At 36.8% G+C, this 17,952-nt stretch overlaps 1 protein-coding gene and 1 pseudogene across 6 annotated transcripts in view; both read right to left on the bottom strand.

Moving 5' to 3' along the window:
* Positions 1 to 17,952, bottom strand: part of GRM8 (glutamate metabotropic receptor 8) — a 674,240-nt gene that overhangs the window by 184,730 nt on the left and 471,558 nt on the right. The gene's annotated exons all lie outside the window — the stretch shown is intronic.
* LOC118611084 lies at positions 12,113 to 12,231 on the bottom strand (annotated as a pseudogene).

The following is a 17,952-nucleotide window of genomic DNA, read 5'->3' as shown; positions in this document are numbered from 1 at the left end:
GATGTATGAAGCAGAACTTTCGAAAAGGGACCTTAAATGATCTCTCAGTCCCATGAACAATAAAATGGCTGGAGTTGGGAGACCTCACTTTTTGCTTTTCTCCAGGGATGAGACTGCAGTATTCTCCCCTCCTGCAGAAGAGAGACTGCATCTTCCTCTGGGTTCCAAGATCCCCAGATTCTGAGCAGCTGGCTTTCTCATATAACCACAGTAAACAGCTGACTACCAAACGCAGACTTCATGTAATCACTGTCTTGATGGGTTGCTCATCCCCTTGCCCCTTAAGAAGACTAGTTAGGAGCAATGTCCTCCACTGGAACATAAACCCACTATATATCTGGCAGGGGTCTGGTCCTGATCCACCTCTCTGTAGAATGTTGAGAGGCTCCAGAAATATGTTCCTCTCTTACTGAAATCAGTTTATAAGATTTCCCAGCAAAGCTTGTTTCGTGACCATGTGATTCTATAGAATTCATCTTGAGCCCTGTCGCACAACAGTGACCTGAGACCAGTAACAACCATCCTTAGTTTTGGTATCCCATCTGTAAAATAGGAAATATGCCAACTACAATGATGAGTTAATGTGAAGACTGAGCAAGATAATGTGTCTAAGATGCTTAGCGCCGGGCCCATTTTATCAGGCTAATAGAAGAAATTTAGTTATGGCTAAAATAATTAAACCCACGTAGCCTCAATTTCCCACTTAAATGATCATGGTTCTGGCCTCAACAAAATCACTCTCTAGATAATTGAAAAAGAGCGCTAATAGAATGTGGGGGGTGGGAGGATATAACTGGGGGTAGGGTGGCTGGGAAGGATATTTGCAAAAAGGGAGGGACTGGACAGAAGCAGATCTACCTCTGCAAATTCACCCTGCTAACCAATATAGATTGCATTTTTACTTGTAATAATGATCCATAGCTACTTTCTTCATATTTGTCTATATACGTACTATTTATGTGCATTTCAGATAGATGAACTGAAGTCTCTGAATGATCATGAGTAAATCTTTTGCTATAGGACAACTCTGAGAGGCTTTATATGTCTATAAGAGTTGTATTGATTGAATAGTATTGGGGGGTGGGGAGGAGGGTATTTTCCTCTGTTTAAGATGACATGGACAAAGAGCCAGAAGGTAAGAGATTCTCCGTCAAGGTTGTTATAAGAAAGATGGCCAGAGGAAAATATGAAAGATAAGCTCTAATAGTGTAAATGAAGTAGTCAAAGCGAAGATAAATTCTAGGCCTCAACTACTTGTGTTGGAGATGCTTCTGAATTTATTGTCCTGCTTCCAGGGCTGGCCAGAGGACCAAACTCCAGATATAAGTTAAGACAATATTAGAGTAATGAGACTCCACTTGGGCCCACTGAGATACCACCTTTTCATATGAAGGGATGAAACTGAGGCCCAGGAAAGAGAAAGTGAGCATGCGGGCCGGAGAGTAAGAATGGAGCAGAGCGGCTTCTTCAAAAGCTGCCTTTCTTCAAGAACAGAGTTGTGTGGGTAGAAATAAGAAGCACTGACCCCCAAAATACTCCCCATAGATTTGACAACTCAAGAACTTCTCCTTAAGCAGAATTTAATCCTGTAGATGACTCAGATCTTTCGGGCCTTTTAAATGCAAATGGAAGCAAGAGGAATGAATATCTTATTTTAAATTAACTGATAGTTTGGTCTGAGTATACGAAGCTTCTCAATGGCAGTTGTCAGGTAGGATGGAGAGAAGACCAGAGCTCTGGAATTCTGAAGGAGGGAGAAACAGGCTGGGAAAGGAGGCAACTGGAGGGGAAAGGCAGAAATGGAAAAGACAGCATTGCCTGAGCCCAACATGGACTCAGGCTTTTCCCGTGAGGAGGACATTGGCACAGAAGAGGGAAGGCAACAAGCACTCTCTGAACGGCAGTCAGTCCTCCTGTGTGTCATTAAAGTCATATAAACACCCCTGAATACCGGAATTATCATTTTCACGTTGCAATCACTGAAGTTCTGCTGTAATTGTGTTACACTTTGAAACAATGGTGGATAGAAAGACCTGTTGTAGAATGAGAGGTAAAAAGAGTGATGAGGAAATGCCTCGTTGTGGAGGCTCAGGGGCTTATAGCTTGTAACCCACTGAGGCTACTCCTTGCTGTCAGCATGAAGTGGCATGTGCTAACAGTGTTGAGAAGGAAAGTGTCTGTCTTCAGGACAAAGCATCATCCTCTACTTGGAAGGTGTGTTCAATATGCCATCCTGGGAAGATCGAACTCTTCCAGTGGCACTTGATGGGAAAATATTATAGCACTGAGCAATAAACCCAGAATATTTCAGAATCTCAACGACTACACCCAACATTGCTTCTCCTAACTGCAGAATATAGAAGTTTACCCTCTTTGCACTGTTCTAACTGGGAAAACAAAACAAACAAATAAAAACTGGCATTTCTGTCTTTTTTACCATGGAAGACTTTCTTACTTTGAATTTAATTAAGGCAACTTTAACCACGTTATTCTTTCACAAGTTGATTCCCATTAAATGTCAAATCCTGAAAAAGCAAAATAATCACCTTCCAAATATCAATCTTGTAAAACAGATGTAAGATCAGAAAATTAGTAGGTCATACTTTATGGGCAAATTCGTTTCACAGCTTAATTCTTTATCTGTCCTCATTAAATTATTTTAGCACAAAAAATGGAGTTTCCCTTCCCCTGCTTGACCACATATAAGACTTCAACAGAGAAGAGCTGGCTGGAAAATTAAATAACTTAATAGTAGCCTCACACTTCACTAGTGTTAATTAGACATTCCATCTCCACTAAAGATCACAGTAGTCATTACTGGAATAACAAATGACAAGACAAGAAACCAAATTGTCAACATGGGTACAAAAAATCTGCTAATTTATTGGAGGTTGGTGGATAATAGGAAGTGCTATATTAACATTACTCCTCTGTGATCTATTTTCAACCAAAACCTTTTATTAACAATGTTTATTTTCTAGATTTTGAAAGGAATAAATACCCCTTATGGAAAATCAAGGAGATAGAGAAAAATACAAAAACAAACAAATAAAAAACAATAAAATTAACAATAAAGCTGTCAATAATGTATACTCATTGTAATGAATCAGTGTTCATCTTTCAGTCTTCGGTGTATATAAGTAATGTACATCACAACGTGTGTGTGTGTGTGTGTGTATAAGCTTTACATTTTATACTTATAAAACATTCTCTTTTATTAAATTATTATGCTCTTAATGACTATTAAATTATATTTTATTGACATCCATGTATCCTTTATAACATAAAAAGCTTTAATAAAAATCTTTATATACAAATACTTTTTAATTTCATGTTATTGTTAGAGGAAAATTCTTGGAGGCAGTATTTCTGAATCAAAAGATAATAATCAAAAAGTTATTTTCCAGCAAACTTTTTTGTTTATTTTATAACCTATTTAATCTTTTGCTAGCCATATAAAAAAACACTCTAATCAACCAAAATATTTCTTCTGAATATATTTTCTAATTCAATAAGTGAAAAATGATGTTTCAAGTTATAACATTGCATTGATTACTTCTAGAGTTTAATAGTTTTCATAAACAGTCAAGTGTAGTTTCTTTTATGAATTGTTTGAATACATTTTTTGTTGATTTATATTTTAGGATTTTGAGGGAGGTTGTTAAACATTGTATGACTATTGTAAACATTCACTATATTAATTTTTTTCATATATGAAGCAAATATTTCTCCCAGCTATTTTTTTAAATTCTATTCATGGTGTTTAAGATTTTTTATTTAGTTAAATCTATTTTTATTTCTCTCTGTATATTTTTCCAGTTTCTTTAAGTTTAGAAAAAATACCTACTTCTACAGATTATATATGCACCATCTATATGTTTTTTAAATTATTTTTTATTCCCCAAAATTCAATTCTAGTATATTCCAGGATATATTTCTGTATAATCCAGTTTGGTTTAATTTTTAATATGGCCTACAGATTTTTTTTAAATAGTACTTGTTTTTTATTGCTATTGTTAAAATCAAATTAAATGGAAACTTGATAATGAAATTAGCTAACAAAATTTTCCACTGCTGACCAGTATTATAAAAAACACTGAACCTATCCATGTTTAATGGTGCACAGATTTTTTCCAAGCTGGATAACTGTGAAATAGAGTGTAACCAATAATTTGAGTGTAACTGTGATTAAACTTTCCAATATTGGAAGACGTTTTTAATGGAAGCTATTATCTATATTTATTGCAGTTTAATTTTTTACTTCATCTGTTTCTTATTCAGTTTTTCCTCCTTTTTTTTGCAATTGATTTGCAAAGTATTCCATTAACTTGCCTCATAACTGTCATATCTATGGAAAATTCTTAGCATGCTTTAAAGTGATCAAGAAAGCCCTTGAGTGTTGAAATATACTAAGTCTTATTTTAGATCTCTGTTTCTAATCCAGGTTCTGCTTCGGCAAAGCTACTTATATTTAATAATGCTTTCAGGCATTTACTATTACATTAGTCTTAGTCAGACCTATGAGAGATATTTGCCCTTTAGCTTCCTTGACTGAACTAGATGTCCATGCAATTCTTGTCTAGTTCCACAATCCAACCAGAGGCATTTAATCTGGCCAAAAATGTCATGTACCTTGGAGGTCTAAGTTTAAGAATGGGGTGTGGTTCTACTTGATGAACTCTAGCCTTTGCCTGCATCTTTAGTCTTTCCTTATGATCTCCTATGGAAAATGTCATGTTTTTTAAAGATCTGACTCTGTTCCTACCAGGATTGAGATGTCTCTGTTTAAAAATAACAGTCTCTAGACAGAGTGGCATATCATGATCCATCAAAATACTAGATTAGTAATATATGAAAATAGTTTTAAAGAAATTCTGTTTTTATCATAACTAGGATGAGAAAAAGATGATATACAAACTGATGTTTTCTACAATTCGCGAAATAGCTACTTTGTGCCAAGAACTTTATTATGTACTAGAGACAAATGGTTAAAAGACAAAGTCTCTGTTACTGACCAACTCATAGCATGGTGAGCAGACTGACTAGGAAGTGGTATAAGAGCTCTGAGAGGAAAGCACTGAAGGATACGGAGCAGATGGAACGGATGTCTAGCTCAGACCATAAATAGCTGGAAGAATTCCTAGAGAATGTAACCTATGATCTGAATTTTAAAGGAAGAGAATTTCGGGCAGATGAAATGACACAGTAGAAAGCTCGAAGCTGTAAAGAAAAAAAAAAAAAAAAAGCCCATGGAGGCCCTGAAAGTATTCCAGCGAAGGTGTTAGCTGGTCAGTAGCAAGAGATGAAAATGAAGAACTTAACAAGGCCAAACGGTTAAGTCTCTTACATGTCTTGCTAAAGATTTTGTATTCTATTCCAATCCAATGGGTAGATATTGAAGGATTTTATGTAGTCAAAGGTTGTGATCAGAATTGCATTTTAGAAAAATTTCTCTGGCTGCAGCTATGTGATTACAGAAGGATACAGGGGACACACCGGTGCAAAAAGAATCGAAGACCATTCTAGCAATTCAGAAAAGAAATAGTAAGAAATTATCTTATTCTGAAGAAAGAGATTAAAGAGCTAAAAGAAGCAAAGTAGATTATTGATTCTATGGTTGAAGAAAGAGTGAAGGCGTGCCTAGAATGTCCCAAGTTTCTGGCTTTGGCTGCCAGGTAAGAGGCAAAGCCATGCACAGAAACAGGGAATAAGAGTGTGAGAGGGTATCTGACTAAAAGTAGATGCAGTTAGCTTCGGTTACCTACGAAACGTACAAGAAGACATTCTGGTCCACTTGTCACCTAGAGTGAGGTGAGTCAGGTGAGCGAAGCACTCAATTGGATGCAAATTTTAAGGGGCAAAAATCCTCAGTAACCAGGATGTATACTACTTTAATGAAAAAAAAAATTTAAGAATCATAATTAAGACCAAAATTCTTAAACAAAATATCAAAAATATTAAATAAAGGCAGTGATAGTGGCATGGCACCATATTAAGCCACACTGAAGCAAAAGAAAAGTGAGGAATACCTATTCTGGTCCATAATGCCGTGGTGACAACAGGAAGGCCCCACGCCTTAAAGAACTCTGTGATTGAGAGATCAGGAGATTGAAGGAGGCTGCTCCCGTGTGTGTGTGTGTGTGTGTGTGTGTGTGTGTGTGTGTGTGTGTGTGTTAGTCTTATTGAGGTATAATTGAGAAACAAAAGTATAAGATTTAAAGTGTACATTGTGATGATTTGATATACATATACATTGTGAAAGGATTCCTCCCATGTAGTGAATTAACACAAGGAAGGTGTTTTGGCTTCTTTCTTTTTAAAACTTTTATCAGAGAAGAAAGGTGATTATGTTTATTTCTGAGGCTAAAAAGGGCTGGTGATGGAGGAAGAGTATTGGGAGTTAGAAGTAAGAGGAAAACAGAGAGAGAAAGAGGCTAAAAGGACTGATGGACATAAGGTAGTGAAAAAAGGTTCAAAATTAAGGAATTTTCCACAGGAATTGAGAGAGAAGGAAAGTGCCTTTATTATCTGAATAACGTATCAGCACGTCTCCTCTCTGCAGGTCATTCTTTTCTTCTTTAGACATGTTGTAACATTTACTCACAACATCTTTTTGCATTTCTCCCAATCCCCAAATGGAGACAAATTAGTATGCAATACTTATCTTCCTATAATCCCCCTCTCTTATGACTACCAATCGCAATTACTAATGGGAAGCTTAACAAGGCAAGAACAAAGAAGCATTAAAACACTGTCTGATGAAAATAATAGAAGTAGTGTTTAAGTGCTACTCTTATCACTTCAAAAAATGCTCTTACTTGACCTTCAGGTAGAAATTATGCTCAAGGTTGCAATGGCTGGTCCCCAAATTCACCACAGTCTGTACCTTAATTTATTTTAGAAAACAGATCTTGTATTTTAGTAATAAAAGATCTACCAAAAAGGTGAAAGATAATGCAAGCAAATGCAGTAAATGTTTGTTATTCAGGAAAATGAATTTATTCCTTTGTGCACTCTGTTGTTGGAGCTAAGTTCCAGAGGTTTATACTAATGGAATAGATCACAGGACAAACCTGGAGAACTCCTCAAACATGCTAAGAATTCAAGCTGTCAAATTAAAGGAATTTCAAGGAGTCTGGTACTTCTTTGGTCATCTTTAATTAAGTAATACTCTGGTGAAAACCTCACAGTTCAGCTTAAGAGCTGTTTTTCTCTTATAGTAAATGGAAGAGGAATTTTAAAGTGTTGTAGTGCCTTGCTCTTTGTTATAATTTTAGAGAAGTGTGTTAGAATGGAAAGAAAACAAAATTTTCTCCCATTTAAGGAAAACTAAGGAAACTAACATAAATTTACAGAAAATTAATGTAAGGGATGCTTATCTTTTATAATATAAAAATGTTTTATCAATATTTAACTTACATTAAGATTATTTCTCAGTTGCAGTCATGTCACAAAACACTCCAGACATATCAGTGTAGTATTTGCTATTCCCTAAACATAAATTATGCCTTTCTACCTCTGGAATTTATTTGAGACAGGGAGTTCATTTGTTTTCCATACCTGGAATGAACCAGATTTCTCTGCCTATTGACACATTATCCATCTAATGATACCTACATCAAACCTTTCCTAATCAAGTGATTTTTTTTCATTAACTTAAATAGTTATTGACTATCATAAATCAATGAATAAAACAATGAAGCAACAAATTCATTGATCAATGTGGGCAGATTCTATGAGTTACACATCTCTGTGACTCCAATAAAGCCTAGTGTAGTGCCTGAGACGTTTGCAGGTCAAATAAATACATATTGAATTATTAATTACATGTATATCACACAAATTGAAATACATTTATATTTACTTCAAGTAATTCTCCCTAAATTACAATTTCAGCTTCTGAGGAGAAAACCATGTATTTCTAGCAATCTGATCTTTAAAATCTTCATAGGCACTTTTCCCATAAAGGTAAATAAACTTCCTTTTGAATGTGGTCGAAGAAGCTGGTGGGTAATTTCTGATGTCTGGTTTTCTAATGAGGTGGGCCACTGTCCTCAATTCAGAAATCACTAGAGCCAGAGGGACTCTTATCTAATCTTAACCTTGCACCTGACTGCCAAGCTGAGCTAATCACTTAACTTCAGTAAGTTAATGGATTCATCTGTAACACACGATTGCCATCAAAGGTCTTGAGAGGAAAAGACTAATGACAGAATGACTGGAATGATGGTAGACTTAAAGACTCGACAATGCTATCAAAATTCATGACAAAGCCATTTTCCATACTTTCCCTCAATCGTAACTATACTGCTTTTATGAGGATGGAATTCAATAAAAATAAGCTTATAAAAGTTCTGTAGTGCTATTTTGTATCTACTGGATTGATGCCAAATGTAAATCCCCTTGCTTTCAAAGATGTAAAATGTAAAACTGAAAGTTCATGATGTTTTCATTAGACGCCCAAGGACTCTCAACTCTGATAGGAAAAAACACACCTCATATGATTTCGGTAAGACTGCTAAATAAAAAAGCAATCTATACATTTCTTTTTATCACCTTCTTCATCTTCTATTTCCTCTTTCATTTTTTATTACATTTTGAATTTGACTTTTATGTTTCTGCATCTTTACATTTTTCTACCCCCAAAGCACCTGAAAGGTTTTTTGTGGGCTCCAGGGTGCCATTTTCAGTGTTCTCCCTTCGGTGTGTGTCAAACAATTATTTCCAGGCTCTAGATAAAGTGCCAGAGTGCCCCAGAAATGCCCTAAGCCCGCTGGAGTCTTGCTTACCTGAGCTGGCTGTGTCTTTTTAGCTTCAATACATAGTTTTGGGGACAATGATAAACACTGGCTCAAAGGAGACTGATAGAAAGTGTTTCTCAAACACTTAAGACCTATGTCTATTGAAAAACTGACTTTTTTTCCCAGGCACTGTAACATCTGTTCGGGGTAAGGAAACATTGCTGCACTAGGGGATAGAGGACTTTAACTGAATGGGCATTGGGTCCACAATGAGATAGAAAAGCATACATCGTTCAGAGAGTTAATAGTATTATTTTAATCATCCACTTAACTTTACACAGAGATTGTATTATATGGGAGGTTCATGTAGAGCAGACAGAAGAACTGGAGTTTCACAGTTTCTAGAAAACTATGAACATAAAAAGGTGTTCCATGTGCCATCAATGGAAAGCCCTAAAGTAATCAAGAAATCAAGAACTTAAAAAAATTAGTCTGAAGACTGTAACAGAATTGAATACAGTATGCCCCTACATTCAAGCAATCAATGATTAATTTTTAAGAAAACCTGTTTCTAGGAGAATGCCAAGTTATCTTTTTTAACATGTCAGTTTTAAATATTTCTTAGAATGTTCTCATTCATTAGTTCACTCGATTCTCTTAACAACCCTATAACAAAAAAAAGTTATTATAACCTGCATTATAGAGTTTAAAACGTTGAGAGAAATAAATTATATAATTTGATAAAGGACAGTAAAGTGACCTCTAGAACTCCACCCTCAATTTTGTTCACTTTGTCCAAGGCCATTCTCACATAAATCTGTTACATCATTTGGTGAAATTAAAATGTCTATTAAATCTATTTTTAAGTTATGTTCAGTCAAAAAGGCAGCTACCTAAAAGCTCTCAGATGCCTAAATAATAGTTTGACGAAATTTTATTTTTTGACCAGTCATAAAACAGTGAAGGACATAATGTTGTCTTCTTCCCAAGAGACTTTGTGTTTACGTTTCTAAGTTAAAATAGCATTTTGACCTCAGAAGAGCAAATTTGTTTCCCACTTTATCTCATTACTTAATCTCTCCCCGCCCCCTCCTTTCTTGCCTCCTCTCTCCCTCCTTTCCTCTTCCCTTTTAATAAGCATGTATATATAACTCGTAATTACCAGACACTTACAGTGTACTGGGCAGTGTGCTAAGAACTTCACTGCAAACATTTTAAAGTAGAATAAGAGAAATAGGAAGCAATGAAATGACTCATTTGATGCCAGCTGCAGACCCAGAATATTTGGGCCTCCTTACATTGCAAACATATGCACTGCAGACATGCAGGAGCACAGTGGCCTGTCAGCTCACACTGCTAGCTCATTATACCTGTTACCTAAGTTAATTCCAGTGATTATATATGTAAAAGGTACTTATTAATACTTGTACCAAATATGGAAGGGACCTCAGAGACTTTGAGTCTCATGGTTCTCAAAGCTAACCATGTGCCAGAGGCACGAGTAATTTTTATAAAGAATATATTCTTGACTTTGACCAAGGAAATTAGTGTGTCTAGAAAGTTTTTTTTTTTTTTACTTTTTTTTTAAACTTCCTTCCTAGTAAGCTCTCAGTGATTGCTGAGTAGCCTCTTTTAAATGCTATTGGAAATCCTTAGACTGCAACCCTGCTTTTGATTTTTATTGTTCCAAGAACTAGAATCAAGTCCAAATAGTCAGGTTTTATGAGAAATTGTTTAGTTTAGAAATACCGCCAGAAGTAGAAAATTGCTCTCATAGTCCAATTAACCAAAACCTCTGCTCAGCCATTGGAAGACGACAGAAGCGAACAGAGTAGGCCAGCTTAGAGACATCTGGATCCCTCTGAGGCAAGCCGAGTGTCAGAGAATAATGATTATCATAAGCAGGCTGACTGTGTGCCCTGCTTTGTTTGTGGAGTCTCGTTCCTCATCCCCTGCTCATGGTTACAGTGGTGCAACCCTGAAGCCAGCAGTTGGGATAGTGGCTTTCTGATTCCCCAGCCTCCTGATGAGGCCAGTTTTGGGGTGGTATTCTTGGAGTCACTCTTGAAGGCCCGACCTAGAGTTATTCCCAAACCCTTCCAAAAAATTATAAGCACTAATTTATCTTTTGCTAAACATGGAGCGATCTTGTTGTCTGTCAAAGAATGTTAAGTGTTAAAGACACAAAGAGTGAAAAGGAGCCATGTGACAAATAAGGAAAAGTGTTCTAGGCAGAGAAAACAGCAAGTACAAAAGGTAGAAAAGCTGGAAAAGGTCTTGGCATGTTCAAGAAACAAAAAGGTGATCATCGCTGCAGGAGAGTGAACAGGTAGGAATGGGAAAGACTAGATACTGTGGGAGATGCTAACTGAACGAACATCCAAGGGATTAGGTCAAGGAGAGGTGTAACTAGGAGTCTATAAATGTTCAGTTTTCCAGAGACCCTCATCTGAACCAGGTCAAATTGTTTTAGCACAAGAGTCATGAAAAAATCCTCTGAGCACAGTGCATCGAAGCAGTGATTTCTTATGTTGGCTATTATCAAACACCATCAGCAGTTCCACTCTATTAACCCTAAAACCAAGCCCCTGTGCTTTCCCCCAAATTCACGAACACTTCTTCAGATTCAGTCAGGTCTGGACCTACCCTGTCTACTTACTATCAAGTAAATAAATAAGACCGTCTAGTCATATACAAGCTTCTTACTGTGCATTTACTTCATACCTCCAACCCAGACTCATAGTCCTGAGACCATAACCTCCAGCCTTTGTGCCTTATATAATGACCACCTAGAGAAGATGACTCGTTCTTTTTCATAAACACATTGACATCACTAAACATCTTGGGCCACGATGCCAATCTCCTTGTTGGTGTGTTACTGTGCCAGGCCCATCCATATACAAGTTTCTCATTATGATCATTAATATCACCATGGTAGTGTTTGTTTTTATGATTACTATATATTGAAAATTGGCTGTACCTGTCATCTCTTGAACATATTCTTTATCTCTACCTAAATATACTGGTGTGCCTGAAATCTGACAGAGAAAATATACGTGGAAATATGAGTTGACACACCTATCTCTATATTTATATGTGCACACATAGATATTGCCTAGAGAAATATATATTTGTGTATGTGTGTATATATTTTAAATGTTAAATAAATATTTGATCATGAATGTGTTACTTTAATTCATAGTCATTGGAACATAAAAAACTTTTAAGATTTTACTATCTGAAAATACTGAAGAGCCTCAAAATATTTATTTTATTTTATTTTATTATTTTTTAGGCGAGGCAACTCTTGGTTGATCTCACAGATTGCAAGGACCTTGCCAGCTTACGATCCTTTATTTTTTTATTTTTTATGCCTACAGTACCTGGTCTTCCTAGGTGGTCTCCCATCCAAGTACTAACCAGGCCCGACCTTGCTTAGCTTCCACGATCAGACAGGATCGGGCTTATTCGGGGTAGCATGGCCATAGACTCAAAATATTTAAACAATTAACTTTTAAATTATTCACCATAAAAATATAGAAAAATAAATGTCTTGGCATTTTTATTCAGGAATGACAGTAAATTAAGTAATGAAAGACTTGTTTCCTTCAGAAATTTTCACTATATTAACTTCAAGCAATTTATTATTTTACAGGTTGTCTGGTTTGTTAAAACCTAATGCAAGTAAAGAAGACCCAAGTAATCATTAATATATCACTAGGAAATAAATTTTAGATAAAAGTTCCATTATTTTAAGATAGAAGGGAATACATTATTGCAATGGTTGATATTAATTATAATGCCACTGACAGTGTATTTAGTAGGGAGAAGATGCATGCAAGTACATCTGCTTTTTGTTTTTGTTTCAATATCTATGTGTGCCCGAGAGAAATCACCTATTACGCTGGGAAATTGTAAAAAGTTGGTTTTTAGTTAGAGCTCTCCAGAGAAACAGAACCACTAAAATGTATATATGTGTAATTCTATATATTTACTGAAAGAGATTTATTATAAGGAATTATAATGCAATTATGCAATTATGGAGGCTGACAAGTCCCAAGATCTTCAGAGTGAGTCAGGAAGCAGGAGACCCAAGAGAGCCAATGGCATCGTTCCAGTCCCAGTACGAAGGCCAGGTAAACAGGAGAATTGACAGGGTAGTTCCAGTCCAAAGGCTGGCAGGCTCAAGACACAGGAAGGGTCAATATTTCAGTTCAAGTCCAAAGGCAGGAAAAAGCCAATGTCCCAGTTTGAAGGCAGTCAGGCAGCAGAAATCCTTTCTCACAAAAGGAAGGCTGAGCTTCCTTTTTGTTCTAGTCAGGCCTTCAGCTGACAGAGTGAGGCCCATGCATATCAGGGAGGGCCAGCCGCTTTCCTCGATCTACCTATTAAATGTTAATCTCATCTGAAAACATGATCACGGAAAAATCCAGAACAATGTTTGAACAAATATCTGGGCACTTCATGGCCCAGTCGAGTTAACATCATGATAGGACATCGTTCTCTCAAACTACAGGATGTTTTGTGTTTATTTAACTCAATACTAAAGAAAAAAAGTGAACACGAATAGTTACTGCCACAAAAATTATAAGCTACTCTATGTCTGGTTATAAAAGTATTATGTGCATTCTCCTCATATCCTTCTTTCCAATGGCCCTCATTATTCCATATGCTTAATACACACACACACACGATATCTGTCAGGTTTACTGCAAAAGTGGACAAAACGCTCACTAAGACCTTAGTCCTCGTTGCTTCGTGCCTACCTGGCATTCCTACCGCCAATCTCTCTTCATAACAATTCATTTCTGCACAATTACTAAATAAATCTTCCCAAAACACTGCTATCATCATAACCTGCCCCCCAATCAAAAAGCTACAATGGCTCCCCAGAGCAGCAAAGGCAGCTTAAATTTTACCTCTGCAAAGAGGCTATGGCCATTGCTATGTATTAGGCATTTTGTTTCAGTTGAGAGTTAAAATCTTATAACCCACTTTCAGAATTTCATAGAGCAGTCAGAAATGTAAGCAAACTGGAAGCAAGTTGAGTTCTCTGACAGCACATAGGGTGTGCATTCAAAGCAAATCGTTGGCCATCAGCAGTGTGTGTGAGGAGTGGTGTAGTATCAAGGAATACTTCGTCTAAGTGGTATTTCTTTCTTCGATCCAACATTTATTTAGTTTCTCCTATGCTGGGCATTAGGGTTTCAGGACATTAAATGCACAGCCCCCGACCTTATGGAGCCCAGAAACTAGTAGAAGTTCATTTGATAGGGACAGTACCCACTTACAGAGTGCCGGCTATGTGCTGGGCATCGTGCTCAGGATGTTACATGTATGAAATCATTTAATTCTCACAATAACCCTATCAATATGTAGGTTCTCTCATGATCTCCATCTTACATATCAAAAACCTAAGGAACAGAAAAGTTGAATAATTTTCTCAAAGTCATTCGCTAAGTGGTGAAACCAGGCTTTAAACCCCAGACTCTCTACCCTTACAGCCCATGCTTGTGATCATGAAATTCTACTGTGAAATATACTAAAGAAAGGTTTTCCCAGAAGTGTGTGGGAGCCTCCATAAAGAGCATTCCCAGAAGTGACTTTAAGGAAAAGATAACTCTCCTCTTTTTTAAGTATTTGTCTCCATCCTTATCCCCCTAAAACTAATATTCAAACTTAATTAGGTCTGGCTCCTATCCATATTTCCACAGCTAAAAGTTTGCTCTCCCAGGCTGAGATATACTAGTTTCTCTCTCTTCTAATACTCTCTCTATCCCCTCCATTGGCTTTTCTACTCATTTCCTTTACAGATAATTCCAGTCAACATTGATTTCCTCTTTTCTGATCATCCTTACAAGTTACTAACTGAGCATAAATTTTCACAGTTGGTTATACTTTAACTTTGTTCTCTAATTTTTCATACTCATAAACTCTATCACTTTGTCATGAATATATTTGCATTTTCTACATGAAGTAGACACATACCAGGTATTTGATAATAATCTATTGGATATGATTGAACTGGATCAGGAAACATTTAAATTTAGGCACACACATCAAATAAACATATTGATTTTACTTTTCTAAAAGATTAGCCTGATTTTCAAAGCAGGTTTTTTTCCCCTTCCTATGCATAGTCAGTCTTATACCCTCTGACTTTGAAGGCATAGACCCTTTAAAATCATGCTGGAAGCAATATTTTCCATAACTGTCTGGAATTATGAAGCAGTTAGCCAGAGAAATGTATTTGACAGCTAAGTTATTTATCTACAAAAATGCACTGAAATTTAGAAAGAGATCAGAAAGGCTTGTAATATCTGCTGTGGTTGTATAAGACCCTTTGCTCCCCATGGCATCTGCTTATGTCATTCTGCCAGAACACCAAGATGGGTGCAACTAGAAAATATGACTTCATAATGCATCATGCCCAATAATCCAGTAATCCTTTCCTAAATGCCCCCATGGATTGTCAGTTCTCACCTTCGCCCTCTAGTCACACACTCTCCTTTGTCCAAAACTTCTGCTACATTTCCTATTCCATTTGTGCCTGTGCCCAGAAAATTCAAGAGCCAAGTACTTTCATTTTCCCTGAGGGTATTTTAAGGATCTCTCTACTCCCATGCATAGAGAGAATATTTGAGAATGTTTGTAGGCAGAAGATAAAGTATCAGTGAAGAGGGAGAGACCGAAGAAACGGGAGCAATTGAGAGAGAAAAGCATGAAATAGAAGAGGAAGGATCATGCTCATGAGTGGAGGGGTTATTCTTGAAACAAGGCCAGCGGGCTTGTTCCTCCATCATTAAAGAAGGATAATAAACATGTCAATGGGTGCAGAAAGAGGATAAGAGTTTCTTAAAAATTATTTTGAGGTGGAGAAAAGTAACCACATAAAACCGTAGAGAGTCTAAATACTTTCCTTAAGAAAGTAGAAAATAAGATCATTGGCTTGTGAAGTGAGGCAGATTATGAAAAAGACTTGAGGCCGCTTTCATGAGATATGTCTCTGGGTATCTATAAAAAGTTAATCGCTGCGGTGACGGCCCAAATGAAAGAGGACGGCACGAGGGTATAGCAGCATAGTCGCTGGAACTCTGTAGCTCTGAGTCAATTCTGCACAGGGAAGAGGCAGAGAGCGTGAACGGCCACGCCGATTTGGAAGGCAGGTAATTCTAGAGACCGGAAATGGAAAGCACTGGCATGGCTCACTGAGAGGTCTGGGCTTGGTAGACGGAGGGAAAACATGAGGCTTCCAGCCTGCACGGAACGTACATGTGAACCATCCAGTGACAAGAGTGGTGGGAATGACAGAGCTCAGCAGGCACGGCCATCTACTGCCCTCCTTTACGCTAGGACAGCAGGTCAAAGGTGGCTGAGACGTGCAACTACGAACGAGCTTCCTCCAAAAAAGACAATTAAAAAAAATAAAGCAGGCCAACAGCCATGCTTTCTCTACACACAAATTCCATGTAGCCTTTATTTCCACTTTTGAAAGGACTGTGATATCTAATATTCAAGAATACTCGTTATCTTATTATATATTACCAGTTTACATATTTGTAAAAATAAAACAAAGAACCATTTATTCAAAATAATAATAGAGCTTAAGTTACCAGTTCTTTTGGTTAGTACCTGAATAATTTTACGGAAAAATCTATTTACTTAGAAACCATGCTGAGAATATAAATGTAAGATTATTAAACTATTTTTTATTTCTAGAAGTAACTCACAAGAACATAGTTGAGTAGATCCCTTAATTTGAACAATGATGCCTTTCAGAATTTCAGTGAGTTATTTCTATTTTCTCATTTTCTAGAGGGAAGGCTAAACTTGCTCCACTACTGGGAAGTTTAAAAAGAACATTCTTTAGGACCAAGTGTGTTTATACCTGACTAGTTCAGGTTCAGGTCTGAACAGAGAAGATTTGATTCACAGAGGTTTTAGTTTTCCATTCAGAAATTCTGCAGCCACAGGTGAGTCGAGTTAGCGGTGATGAGCTTTGCTTCTGTGCTGGTGAGTTCCAGTTTGGGTTTGAGGTGGAGGCCAAGACTGTCAGAGTAGTGTCTACACTGGCTGCATTGCAAAACGATCATGGCCCAGTGAGAATCAGAGGTAGATGTAACAATGAAAACTTCAGACTTCCCATTTGTTTTCCGTTTCCAGTCTTTAGAATGATTTGCTTCTGGGGTCAGCCTTGTTGTTCATGCTTTCAGCCTCTGCCCCTGACAAGAAGTGCCGAACAGCTAACAAGTTCCAGTGACTACGCTGTTATACCCTCATGCAATCCTCTTTCATTAGGGTTGTCACCGCAGTGATTAACTTTTTATAGATGCCCAGAGACATTTCTCATGGAGGTGGCCTCAAGTCTTTTTCATACTGTGCTGCATTTCCCAAGCAGATGACCTTACTGTCTACTTTTTTAAGGGAAATATCTAGGCTCTCTGGAGTCACTTCTCATGTAGTTATTTTTCTCCACCTCAAAAGAAAATTAATGTATAATCAATATTATACATTGTGAGAGATGGAAATACCTGAGTTTTGGAGTCAAATAGATGTGAGTTCAATACTCAGATTAGCCACTTAAGAGGCAGGGGGTTTTAGAAACGTTATTTAACATCTGTGGACCTCAAATTTTTTTACCCATAAAATGGGTAAAATATATCATCTCATTCATTGATTTATTATTCGTAATAACTTTACAGAGTTAAGCATTTTGCATAATTCTTGGCACATAATCAATAAACTGTCACAGTATGCAGTATTCATTTTTAGCTTATTCAGTCCTTGCAATATAGAGGCATATTTTGAAAGTAATTGTTTTTAATATAAAGCAGATACAAATTTATTTTCTAAACTTTATTAAGTGGTCAAAGTTGAAATGTTTACTCAATAAAGTATTCCTCGGGATAAATAGTTTTAAACCTGTGGCAATTCTGCTGCAATTAAACACCAGGACCCCAGGAAGCATAGTTTAGATATTGTACTAAAAGGAGTCATAAAATAAGTTGTAAATGATTTTGTCAAACCTTCAGTTCATTCTTGTGAAAGTATGCTATTGTAGCCTATGACGGTCAACACGTGTGAAAGATGACAATGCTGGGCCTTGGAACCACTGACACCTTACAGAGGTATATTATTAGAAAGCTTTATGATAGCTAAAGTTTAGCCAGGCTGTGATCTACTACAGTTCTTAGCTGGGCAATCTTTCTCT

Source organism: Rousettus aegyptiacus, unplaced genomic scaffold (assembly GCF_014176215.1).
Source record: "Rousettus aegyptiacus isolate mRouAeg1 unplaced genomic scaffold, mRouAeg1.p scaffold_m13_p_13, whole genome shotgun sequence".
NCBI classification, from domain to species: Eukaryota; Metazoa; Chordata; class Mammalia; order Chiroptera; family Pteropodidae; genus Rousettus; species Rousettus aegyptiacus.
Note: the sequence above shows the minus strand (reverse complement) of the source record. Positions and strands in the feature narration are given on the sequence as shown.